Raw genomic sequence first — 14004 nt, forward strand, 5'->3', positions numbered from 1 at the left:
AGGGTCCTTGTTGGTTGCTGTTTGAATCCAATTCCCCATTACGCCTTCCGCCTTGAAGCAGAGAGCAATGTTGGAGTTGCATCAAACTATCAGTAGTAACCTCCACATCAGCAAGTTACCCCCATACTTATTTGTTTCTCTAGACCATAAAAGTCGGAGCCCTTGTTGGTTGCTGTTCAAATCCAATTCCCCTTTTCCCCCTGCCATTGAAGCAGAGAGCCATGATGGAGTTGCATCAACTGTATGAAGGCTTATTGGTTAAGGGTAGTAACCATCGCACCAGCAAGTCACCCCCTTTGAATTCTTTCACAGTTTTCATCTTCATTTTAAAGAGCATACCGGGACCCCAACCAATACTCTGGAGTTGCAGATCATGGCTCAAAGTCATCCTACTGTCCATAGCACTGGGGTGACTTTCATTGAGATAGAGGATGTGAAGCATGAGTGGAGGGATTTGAAAATATGACTAATCCACAAAGTTCCCAGAGTCCCATGTCATGGCTGGGACACATCTCATATCCCTCAAGAAACCCATTACAGAGCATTGCATCACTGACTTCAGCCTCCAGGGCAAGTCTGAGGGACCTACCACCTCCCATAATAATTAGCTCCAGGCCCGAAGGGAGCAGTAGTAACACAAACACAGCTGGATGATAAGCAGCAACAATACCATCTACAGTTTCCTCTTGCAAATAAAACCTTAACAAGTATTAAAATACATACTTTAAATTTAAAAAAAACTATCCTTGTCATCTTGGGTACTGATTTTGAAATGCATGACATATGTGTCTTATATCCACAGCATATGAGTTCAGTGTATGTGGCCTTATTGGATACTAAGATGACAAGGTTTGATTTGGAGAGAAAGGTGAAGTGCAAGGTGAGAGAAATATATAGGGGGAATATTAGGGGAGTAGGGTGTTTCTGTGGGTTCCAATATGTCCAGGAAAATTTGTGGGTGGGGGGCAAAAAATAAGAAAAGTAAGGTGATATTCCATGGGCAACCAGAAAGGGAAATGTGAAAATACAGTACAATTGTAGGAGATGGCAATGATGGACAATGAAGGCCAGGTGAGGGCAGATATAGGAGGTAAGAGCAGATGGTGGAAATGGAGGTTGTATGAATGATATAAGAAAAGCATGTCAGAGCTATAAGGGATACATTATAAACCCTGTAATTTAAAATGCTGCCCTTCTGTTTCTACTGTCCAAAGAAAGCACCTTATCAAAGACATTAAAGTACCATACATGTTTTACCCCATATTTAGGATGTCTACTGTATCAGCCTGGGTGAAAGGGTATGAATCTGATCTTTTACAAATTGAAGTAAGCTCCCTATCAAATTAAATACTACAGAGATTACTCCTTTTGGACTAAAAGGGATTCTTTTCCGGAGTAGCTGCTAATATGGCACTAGACTATTAATGGGAAAAGCATTTACTTTAGATTAGAGAAGAGTGTAAAGGAGAAAAGGGACCCTCTATGGCTGGCTATTAGGGATGGTAGTTAAATATTTATAATGTCTAAATTAGCATAGTGAAAGCTCAATTCATCAATTTGTTCTGGTCTGTTTGTAAGTGAAAAAAAAAAACCCTGCTTTGAACAAATGCACTACAGGGTCAATAGTGAGATGACTGTACAATTTATTAGGATTCTGTGGTAAACTTTATATTTTGATTTTATTTAAAGACACTTATTACACAAATTTACCTTAAGGCTATTGACCAAAGTTAATATATAGCAATAAATTTATGGACCGGAAGTGGGGAAAAAATCTTGTGAAAGTACATCCTATAATATTAAATTGATAGAGCTAACTATCATCATGAAAGAATGGGGAATTTCAAAGGGTGATAACATCTTTTCACTAAAATTAACTCAATTTTTATATGACGTAGCATATTAAAAAGTACACTAAAGAGAATAGAGACAACCCTAATTAGCAAGTAAATCATTTTTTCCAAAACTAACCTGCTTTTTGACCATTTGCATTCAGAGTGCTGTCACATTTCCTAAGAATTCTGAAAGTACTTAGGCTATTTTCCTATTACTCAAGAATCACTATGCTAGTTGGTAATTGGTATTTATGATCTACTGGAAAGAAAGCTCCTAGTAAATAAGACTTTTTTTATTTCATTCCTTGATGTTTAAATATAGGAAGAAATATAGATGCAAACACATCATCAGCTCCAGGGCTGATTAGTAAGTAACTAGGGATGGCTGTGAGATAGACATAACAATATTTTTTTATAATATACAGTATATAAAAAATAAACATATACGTTTGAAGGGAGGGACAACAATATTACAGAACAGCACATATCAATTTACTTTTAAAATGTAGAAATAGATTCATTGTTATGCCAAGCACTGGCTAATCAGAAAAAGTAAATGACACAGATTGGGGCAGTAACTAAAGGGTGCAGAGAATTAAGTGGCAGAGGGCACATCTTTGAGAGGTGGAAGGACTGAGCTGTCAGAGATGGGATGCAGTGATGGTTGCCCACTTAGTGAAAGGGGTAGAGAAGGAGATGCTTCCTTCTGTTTCACAACAGTCTACTGAATTCTGTTTCTACTGCACTAGATAGATAGATAGATAGCCCTAACCTGATTTTACTAGTCCTAATGCTTGCTTAGTAATATTATAATTAATATATACTGTATATACAATATGTTAAACTATATGAGATAACTAAGAACATAGGGACGGTAATGTTTAGATGGGCGCGCAGGCACACTTTGGCACATGTATGCCAGCACACGCCCAGATACGTGGCCATTTTATATAACTTGCACGCACATAGCCTGGGCGCACACATGGGCACACAATTTTAAATGTGCAAGCACCCAGGCACGTAAATCGGGTTCCTACCACATAAGTCATGGAATTTTAAAACTGGCACGCATTCACGCCATGACCTCTTTCACCAGTTCGTCCACAGATTTGCCCAGTTAACAGCTGGATCCTCCAAACCCCCCCTGGTTTAAGAGCCTGCACTCCCCCAGTTACCCCAGACCCTTTAAATCCTTCCGAAGTGGCTTTTCTTTTTGTTTTGTTTTATTTTACAGTTACATCTCCTCCCTAGCAGAAGTAAAGTGATGCGGCAGAGGAACTGAGCGTTCGCCAGGGCGTGAAACCATTAATGGCGCACATCTCTTGGCCATGCCCTGAAACACCCACAACATGCCCCTTTCTGAAATCGAGTGAGATGTGCATGCAACTGGAGATATACGTGCATCTGGGCGGCTTTTAAAATTTGGTTGGCACACGCAAGCCCGACTTGTGCGCACACCAGGCTTTCAAAATCTACCCCTGAATATAGGACAGTACAGCTTTGTGCATAATGTATCAAGAAAAACTTTTTCTGCTGACATTTCCTCTGTCTCCCAGTCATTATAGATTTTGCTTGCAGTCCAATGAGCAGTTGCTTTTTGCTTCCAGCCAACAGCTGCTCCCAGGTCTCTCTGGTCTTCGTCTGTTCTTGGCTGCTTTGCTTTTCCAGGGAGCTAGCCTTCATTCCTTGTTAAATGCTCTTTCCACCAAGTTTGATCTCATGTTCCCTCCTGGTTTTATGTCACAATCACAAAGTGTGGAAAATCAAGGCTGATTTTTGCTGGACTTCCTGCTAATTTACCATTTGAGTTCATGTGCACAGTGGATGCAGTTACTAAAGGGTTAATGGTTTTCAGGATGAATTCTCCTAACAGAAGGGTGACATGGCTCTTAAGTTGAAATCTAAGTGCTAGTGACTGATGCCCTTCACCCCTCAGCTGCCCTCAGAGCTGTTTTATCCATAGGCAAATCCCCTGGATGAGCCCAGATTCTGGAAAGTGTGCTGCATTTAACATTTGTACATTTTCTCCTTTTGGAGGCAGCAGGACGTTTTGTCCTGAGGTCGCTGACCCCCTGCTCTCCCATCAGCTGCCTTGAAACCTTAATTGAATGACAGATGGTCAGCTTAAAGAGCCAGAAGCTCTAAAGTGGCACTTGCCTGCAGTAAGAAAGGGAAAAATCAGTGTTTGTTACTCCAAGAGCAAAATCAGAATGTATCAATAGTTGAGGAAATGGTCCTCTGAAACCTCGAAGTCACTTGCAGCTGGCATGGAGCATATCCCCTGTGGTCACTGGTCAGGCCTGTCACTTACTGCTGCTTTGCCCCGCCTATCTGTGGGTGTGGGTGTGTGCACACGCATGCCTTGTATACTAGTTTTGAGATCAGAAAAATGATCAGCCCTCCCTCGCCACAAGTTTAACAAAGAGGTAACGCTTCAACCAGAAAAGCCTAGGCATGTCTGGTAAACCTAACATAAGAACACACCATGCTGGGCCAGACCAAGGTCCATCGAGCCCAGCAACCTATCTCTTCCAACAGTGGTCAGTCTGGGTCACAAGCACCCAGCAGATCCCAATCTAGACATGTCTCATCTTAAAGCTCAATTATTTATTATAGACAAAATGTAAAAATATCTTACTGCTTGACCACTGTATGTCTATTTGATGATCTGTCCCTAACTCTGTCCCTGCTCTCAGATTAGTACAGTAAGACAAGATAAAATTGATGGTAGGCTGGTTACCTCAAGTGATGAATGAAAGTCTTCAGTTGTCCTGGGAATGAAATCCTTAAAAGTAACAGTTGGAGGCCCTAGTCCTTGCAGTACCTTTGGCTTTGTCCAGAGATAAGCTAGACTAGACATGTTTTCTCACAAGGAGTTACAGGCCATATTTTCAGCAAGTGCATCCTTATTCCTTCCTTCCAACAATCCATTATTCAGGAATAAAGTTGTTGGATGGCAAGAGCAATTAATCCTTATTACATATTCAAACAGTCCTGGTGCTATGCTATGTCATCAAATGTATTGATAATAAACATAGGAAAAAGATGAGAGGAGAATCTCTGCCACGTGTTACATCATTTTGGAGCCACCTATTTCCTAGGTGTCTAGTGACTGGTTTGACAGTGTTGACTGAACACCAGCTCATTCCTTCCTAAAGAGAAGGAGGCTGGGATAGTATAATAAAGCTCTGCTCACTTTACTATTACAGCAGTTCCTTAGTCTTATTTTAGTCCTGAGAATGACATAGATCCTCTTATATGGGCTATGCAGCATAGACAGATTGATAGTTGCATTTTTTGTCATGAAAAATTAAATATATCAGGAATTTTAGTATCTCAAAGGACAATAGTTTCCATATTAGTCTGCATCTAAAACACAGACTAGAATGGTAGGAGTAAAGAAGTCGTAGGCATGTTTCTGTCTTACCTGTACTTTTTTTTTTTCTTGTGGGTAATGCTGTTTTCACTTTTGTCTTGAGCGTGTGAGGGGCCCTTCATTAAAAGTAAAGTGTTCATTAAAACAGATGGCGTCTCATTTACATACCTGGCCTCGCTCATCTGTGTGCCTCAGCCCTATACTTATAGCAGAGGTGACAACCAGTAACATGCAGCACTACTGAGGTGCTAATTACATGCCACAGTAGCCTCAGCCCTGCAAATCAGCGGGAAAATGGGGCTTTTCCCAACGATTTTGTAAAAGATACAAAGCTTTCCCAAGAGGATAGTTTTCTAGGCTAGAGTTCAAACTTTGGAAAAAAAAAAAAATGTCAAAGTGGTGGACTTTTTTTTGTTTTTTAAACCGCTGTGATGTAATGTAGAATAGTGGTCAAGCAAGGAAAGAAAATTAAACTAAATCTATGGGGTAAATCTCGCCTTCTAACTATGAAGCTAGGCCCCTTGGGGTGGAAATAATGTTTCCCCCATGGAGTAGCTCAGTCTAGCTGCCTAGTTTTGCTGAGTGGTTAAGACTTAGCCACTCAAACCCTAGGCATCCTGGGAGGCTTGGTCAAGCAGGGGCGGCCAGCAAAATCAAACACAGGCCACTAAAGCTGATTGGCCCCCCTGCGGCCAAATTTGCCCCGGCTTTTCAGCAGTGGTAATCCTGAAGCTCAAAGAGGGGAGATAGGCAGGCGCAAATTGTTCTTTGGTAAATGTGCTTGGGCTGCCAGCCTGGTGTACCTTGATTTTAATATTACAATCAAGACACACCGGTACGAGGTCACAGATTGTGACCTCCTGCAATTAGATCTTTAATCCCAGTACTAAGTATTAGCACTGAGTTTTAAACCTGGTGCTTTGGTTTAGCGTCAGTGCTAAGCATTGTAAATGAGCCCCTTAGTGATGTCTCGTGAGTGCTCCCTTCCTCAGGGTAAGGCTCCACTGAAATACACCAGCAGAAAATGGGACAGCAGGAAAAATTCATCGTAGACCCTATATGCAGAAATTGTGCCCCTAAGCACAAAATGGTAGAATGTCTTTAGAAGACGGCATCCTGAATGAAAACAAAAAAAAATTCACTATAAAAGAATTCATCCAGGATGACCTGGACCGCAAATAGTTTATTGCCATAGATTTGTCTTCTCTCTGTTTTCGTATGTAAATCTGAGATGCAATAGATTATTGGGTTATTGCGCTATATGAGAATTATGCTTTCACTACGGCTGTCCCTCATCCTAAGCTTTGTTCTGAAAACCCTACACATCTGGTCATTTTACTGATGCCTTCTACGGTAGAGACCTGCATGTTAGTTTTGGTGGGGGAAAGGTCACTGGGGGTCATATAGCTGAGAGCAAGTGCAAGAGACTAAAGGTTACATTACAGATTCTATTTTTGTGACATTGTGTTGCCATTTGGATGAAGAATTAAACCCTGCATGGCAACAATAGGCAGGTGATTGAGGAATGCTCCCAGATGAGTGAGGTACCTGAGGCAGCTTTCCACAGTGAATGCATGGGTATATATGACCATCTCTATTGCAGCAGGACACTGGAAAGCTGTATCCAGCCTACTTTAGGCTGGCAGAGGCATTTTATTAAATGGATAAATATTTCATGGGGTGCTTCTTAATTTATTTATGTTATTTAGCTATTAGGGCAGAAAGTGTGTGTAATGAATATAAAGATCTGTTATAAAAATCATTAAATGAATTTCAAAAATATATTTACTTCTTCAGAATTTCCAGTAGTGCCCAATAAGGATACATCCACAGAGTATCACATACATTATCTAACATCTACTTTCTAGAATGATCCTTCTAGATATAATTTATTTCTAGGGAAGTATGAAGCTCATCCTTGTACACTACCAAAAATGATGTGCATGTGTACTCACACAAACACACACACACACATTGTGTATTGTGTGTATGGACACCAGAGTGTGCACACAGATGTTACCAGTAGAAATCACATAGGCATCCATGACTCTAAAATAAAAGCTGTGAGCCTAACAATTACTGAGATTACAGTAAAAGAGCATTGATCTGTAGCTTGCATTGTATGTTCAGGAATAGAGGCAGCAGCCCCAACCAACTTATTCCACTAAGCCATTTATAAATGTTTTCTTTCAGTACACGGCTAACACCTTCTGCATAATAATTAGCACAGAGTGTGCCACAGCCACACAAAACACAATGATATGCAGCAGCAACCTTGATATATTTTTTTTTCTTTAATTACACACCGAGAACCCACATGAGCAAGAGGGGCCCAGACGAAGGAGGCAAATGCAGCCTAATGCAGAGATAGCTGACATCAACTTCCGTTAGGCAGCTACTTCAGATCGAACCTTTCGATTGTAACCGAAACAATCTGCATACTGATTTCCTTTCATAGCCTTGCAGATCTATAACAAGCCAGCCAGCTATTCAAATGCAAGGAGCATCCCCAAATGCAACCGGCCAAAAAAAAGAGAGCTGCCCACGACCAGAGGGACGAGGAAAGCCCCTGATTTTGGGGGGTTTCAAGACTCAGCTGGAAATGTAAGGGGAAAAGAATTGATCCTGCCCGGGACTTGAGGAGGGAGCGAAAGGGCGCCGAGATCTTTTGACCTAAACCGCAAAGCTGAGGCTGCTTGCAAATGGATAACTGCCCGACTCTTGCAGCCGGCAAAAGGCACAGCCGCCACGGCGGGGCTAGGAACGACGCGAACCGGGTTTCTGCCCTTCTCTTTCTCTCTCCGTGCAGAACATGCTGACCCGATGAAGAAGCCATAAATCTGCAAAACGTGCCTGTAGTATTTTTTTTAATCAGTCCAATAAAAGGTATCATCTGCATCTTGTCTTATTTTGTGTTTTTAACGGGACCAAGGTGACCTCCACGTTTCGACTTCTTTTTCCCCACTTGAAATTATGCAGATAGCTTTATCCTAGGGGGGCAAATCTAGGATGCGAACCTGCATCGGATGTCAAAGAGGCAACTTGCCATGAAATCTGCTAATGTGCCGCGGATCACGGGGGTAAGCATATCTAACTGCAGCATGGAAGGGAGGAGGGGGGTGGGAGAAAAAAAGACTCCAAAAAGCTGAAGGCTGCGGGGATCAGAAAGGCTAGTGAAAGGACAGCGGTGACATTTGGCACCCAGCTGAGTTTCGTGGACATGCAAACCAGGTTTAAAGCTCTGCAGAGGTCAACAGCAGCGTCATGAGCTCCGCTGCTCTCTGAAACAGTGCAGAGAGAGTCCAGTCCCTGCGCTGGACCTCCCCACCTTGCTGATGTGAATAATCAGGGTGTACCGTGCAGCAGTGTGGACCTATTGTTGTGTGTGTGTGTGTGTGTGTGTGTGTGTGTGTGTGTGTGTGTGTGTGTGTGTGTGTGTGTGTGTGTGTGTGTGTGTGAGGACTGTGATCTTTTGTGCATGCAGCAGCAGCAGCCAGCGCATAAGTCTGCCAGAGAAACGATGAGCGACTAACCACACGGACACACTTAAGTTCAATGCTTGTGTGTGAGTTTGTGTGTGCGTGGGAGTGTGTTTCATGTCATCGTTTCTTGCACTTGATCCTACTATTTTTAAAAAGTACGATTATCATCTCCCACCTCTGGTTATTATCGTACGCTATTCTGTGCTCACAGGCATTTGGAACCGTCATTTAATAAAAATAAAAAAATAATCTGGGATCACGACAATTCGTTTCCTGGTAAAAGATTATTAATAAACTCGCATTTCAAAAGGCTGTGGGAGAGTGTGTGTGTGTGGGGGGGGTACTGGGATTTTTTTCCTGGGCATTTAAAGCAAACAAATTGTGTGTTTGCTGTAGCTCGCTTGACCTTAAGGCTGATCTACAATATCAATGTTTGGAAAAATCCTTAGGTCCTTTAATCTATTATGGAACAGTATGTTTCAGTAAACAAGATAAATATATGCATTAAATGCTGAACAGTTTAAATAGTTCAGAAATAACAACATAATTGTTTGCATGAACGTGATAATTATCCAAAAATATATTACTGTAACATAACAATTTTCTAAAGACGCTTTCATGTGAAATGGATTATTAGGCTTAGGTCCAAAATGCTCCTTCTTTGATTTAAAACCGCCTATTTGGCACTTTCCTTTCCACCAGTAGGATCGAAATGTTTTTCTTTTCACATTTTTTCTCAACGACCATCACCACAAACTGCTGAAATTATTTCTGTAATTAAGTGCTTATGTCTTTATTTGCTTATATTATTTAACTGACTTCAGCTAAGCTGGCTACCTTAGGCACTGCATTCCTGAGCAGTCTTACTAATCAAATGTTCATCTCGCATCCTCTGGACACATTTTTGGAAATTATAAATAGGCGCATAAATATGAGACTTTTGACTTGATTATGTTTGAATAAATATTCAAAGCTTTCTATTTGTCTCTTTGCCAAATAACCAATTCAGAATACAAGTGAAATCGTTCTTGTTGTTATTGGCTCTTTTGCAGTCTTTCCTAGCCCAACCTGTAGCCACAACATAGAGTTCTGGCAACTTTTCGTCTTTGTCAGAGAATTATACTTTTAATCTAGTTGATGCCTATTTAAAAAAAAAGCAAGGCTTTATGACGAGTTAGATTTCTGTTTATTCCCATCTGTTTTGGTAAAAGCGCATCTGGGCAAATTTTGGAAACAACATAGTTCAAGAATCCTAATTCTCCCTCAATGTAAAAGTACTTTGCCGATAATTTAGCAAATATACATGTATTTACGAATATGTTTATTGCACCTTGGTTTCATCTTCCTTGTCAAATTTTGAAATGGATTACAGAAAGCGGAAGTGACGTAACCATGTCTGTAGCTTATTTAAAAAATCGCAAAGGATCAAAATGAACCAATAAGAAGAAAAATCGAAAATATTTATGTTCCTAAGTAGTAAGCGGCAGCTGTTCTTCAGCACCACTTAAACCGCTAATATTCATTAAGATCAACACCTTTCTTATATGCATATAATGTAACCTTTCAACACAGGTACAGCTAGATAAATATCCCTTGACTTTCCAAATTAATTTTTATATACATGCTGAAATAGGTTACGTGCCCCGAGCTTTAAAAATAAAAAATACCGTGACTTCACAGTAAAAACAGTGTGAGAATTTATGATGAGGTTTGACAAAGTAATCGATAGTGTAGCTGCAGAGCTGAACGTGTGCCTTGCTCAGTGGACTTAAAGCAAGCTCAGGCTATGGAGAAAGCAGACAAGATGTCAGAATATCAGCTTCTGCTTTGGTCTAGTGCAAAAGTGGTTCTTTAAATATGCTGTAGTGTCCTACAGAAGGCTACCAAATGAAGTCACATTTTAAGTTTCTAGAGATATCATTTCAGTTTAAAAAAAAAAAAAAGACTGTGGTTCTCAATTTTGCACATTAAATTAACAATGCCCAAGGCCTTCATTCCTTTATTATTTGGTTGTAATGATAGACCACTTGCGAAAGAAAGTCATAATCAGTGGGGAGAAAATGAGCATATTCCGAGCATAGATTTGTAAAATATCTTACACCCAAAAGACATTTCAGAAAATAAAGTAGCAAAGGTTAAAACTGGAGCAATTTAAAATAGTTTTACTACTTATGTGTAAACAAAATAAATTATGGTAAATATGTTTGCATTGTCTGGGGGGAGTTATATGTGTAAATAATGAAGCAAAGAAGTAAGCAGAGGAATAACTTATACACGCCTATGGATCTTTGCGAATATATGTACGTTAGTCTGTATTTGATTGAGAATGCATGCCTTGAACGACTATTAGTGCAAAATGCTCAGGCCAGACTTACATACTATACACAAATAATTTTATTGAGATACACTAACGTTCAAAGGTTATTGGACGTAAGATTTGTGTCATTATCTAATCAATGGATTGATCGCCTTAGAAAGGCCTTACTACACCATCTGGGTTGCAGCTTCTGTGAATCCAGCCTTGAAAGGAAACAGTATTTCCAGATTATATACAAACTATAAGTAACAATTTGTCAGTACTTTTTACCTGTAATTCAAAGGCGGCCGTCTCAGAAATCCCTAAACTCTCGGCTGCTTAGTGGAGCTTTGATAACAGATAAATTAGAGTAGTAGTTAAGTAAAAGGAAGGGAATTTTTTAAATAAGGAAGTAAATTGAAGTCGAAGTGCATTTAAAATTTTATTGAGTAATATAATCCAATGTTTTCAATCATTATTTGTACAGCCGAGTATAGGTAGTACACAACGTTGGGAACAATTGTGCACCTGAAGTTTGATTGTTAATGCATTTTTTAAATTGTAGTATCATGTCTCGGTTAACCAAATTTAAATTTAAATTAGTCGTAAGAATATGCAAGTGAGTCCATATTGTGCATTTTCATATATAACGAAAATTGGATTTAATAAATCCATTCTTTCCTTTGTATTATGAAAACGAAAGCCAAGAGGTCAGTCATTGTTCAATGACGTAAGTAGGTAATAGATATAACAGTTTTAGCATTGACTGTGGGAAATTGTGATATCGGAAATATCTACTCTTCTGTTTGTGCTTTAATCCTATTTTATCTTTGATTCTTTACTCCTTAAAACATTAGTTGCGAAGGTTATTTAGAATTATGAACTTTGACTGAAAAGCATATTTTTGAACTTACTGGAAGTTATTAATTACATTTATCTTATATTAAAACAACTGTTGAAATTCGAAAATAGAAAATACAGGAACGTTAAAACATTGTAAAGCGTTTAAAACATTTCGTGCTTACTGCTTCACATATAAAGTCTGTTCTGAGGGTTCCTCGGTTTTAACGCTCATTTTGTCATATGGATTTGAGATTTTTATTGTTATTTGTATAATGCTACAAGATGTACCCAGCTCTTCACAGAGACACATAAGAAAGAGTTCCTGCTCCTTAGAGTTTACAATCTACTCTAAACAGAGGGAGGACACAAGAAGCTTTGAATTCAAAACAGTGAAGCCATGACTGGGAAGTGAGCTAATGTGAGATTAATTGATGAAGGGGTAGTTATAACTGTGTGAAGCTACAAGGAATGAGGCTTCTTAGGAGTTTATGTAAGAGGAGTCGAAATGTAATTTTTATGTAGATTTATTATACTGATGATTATTCAAAAAGAGATTCAAATTAACTAACTACAATTACTCTTCTTTTTAAATATTGTGTTCCTTATTTTTCTCCCTTTTTTTTTTGTTTCTCTGTTTCCTGTTTACCGTCCTTCTCTCTTTCTGTACTTATAGCGGTTTCTGTTACCGCTGAAAATGTACAGTGGCCTTTTAAAAACGAGAAATAGCCTAATTTAACCTTCAAGTAGTTTCTTATAAATAAGATAATATTAGTAAAGTTTGCTAAAATAAAATTAATCATTTCCACTAGATACCACAACAGAGAGTGGAAGTTCTGTACTGTACTAAATACATACAGTACAGACTTGTGCTTGGTAAACTCAGGGCTTTATAACCTTTTAAACAGACTGAACGAGAGGTTTTTTTCCGATGAGGCTTTAGATGGTAAAAAAAGACATGCATATGTGAATTAACAAACACTAGATTGCAAGATATCAGAATATTTTGAGAAAAGGGTAAAACTGAAACGGGCCACAGATAAATAATCCGTTTTAACATTTAACTTTCAAAAGTCATGATATGTAATTTTGCTGAACTTTCACAAAGTGGCATCGTTCTAAAATGTCTTTCTTAATTATAGAGAAATACAAAATTTAACTTGTTATAAAGATCGTATAATGACGTATATTAATTCTACTTTAATAAATATAAAGTAAATAGAAATTTAAACACACACAGAAGCAGGACAACAGAGATATTAGGTTTTTAAATGATTGAAAGTTTTGAGGCCTTTTTGAATCCGTGGCATAAGTGAAAAATTCCAAGACAAAGTACATTATTAAACAAATTATTCAATTTATCCATATAGTTATTTTTTTTCTTCCACTGCCATAAAACTAGAAGGTAAGTACTGGACAATCAAAGGATGTCTTCAACTGCAATATGGAAAGCAAATATGATTTAAACATAACTCTTTCTAGCATAGCAAGTTTTGACTTTCACTGTAGAAAACGCACTTCAGTTGATAGCATTTTCCTCGGTTTTAAATGTAATGTATTTTAAAAGAAAATGTACATCATAACTATTCGCAGCTGTTTCGCCACACTACTTTTTATAAAGTGATTGATATATTTATCCTTGAGTTTTCTCTTTCTAGAAGGTTGAAGTAAATGAATATCTTTTGTACAAATGCAAATTGGATACATTTTCTTTTCATGAAATGTTCATCCAGAGCTGTAGTTTATCAAGATTCTTTACTAGTTTTAAATATTCATGTTTACTTATTTTTTTTTATTGCTGGTTAACTGAATATGATAAAAACTTGCTTCTCAACTTTTTTACACGGACTTTCACAAAATAAAGTTGACCCACTAAAAGTTGACATTGAGTCACAGTTAACTCCGCAGAACGAGCCTATCCGGCAGAGAAGGAAAGGCAGAGTGAACCTCACAAAATTAACACGTTTGTAAAATAATAATAGTAATAATTAACTCAACCTTATTCTTTCGAGAGACTACCTGTATTCGGAAAGAGTCATATAATTCGAAAATATGGAATGTATGCTTTTTTTACTGTGCTTAATATATAAATACTTAATATACGGTGGAAGGAAAACACCTACATTTCTGATAACGGAGCACCATGTAAGAACTGTTTTGCTTAAGATGTAAGCC

Source organism: Rhinatrema bivittatum, chromosome 13, assembly GCF_901001135.1.
Source record: "Rhinatrema bivittatum chromosome 13, aRhiBiv1.1, whole genome shotgun sequence".
NCBI lineage: Eukaryota > Metazoa > Chordata > Amphibia > Gymnophiona > Rhinatrematidae > Rhinatrema > Rhinatrema bivittatum.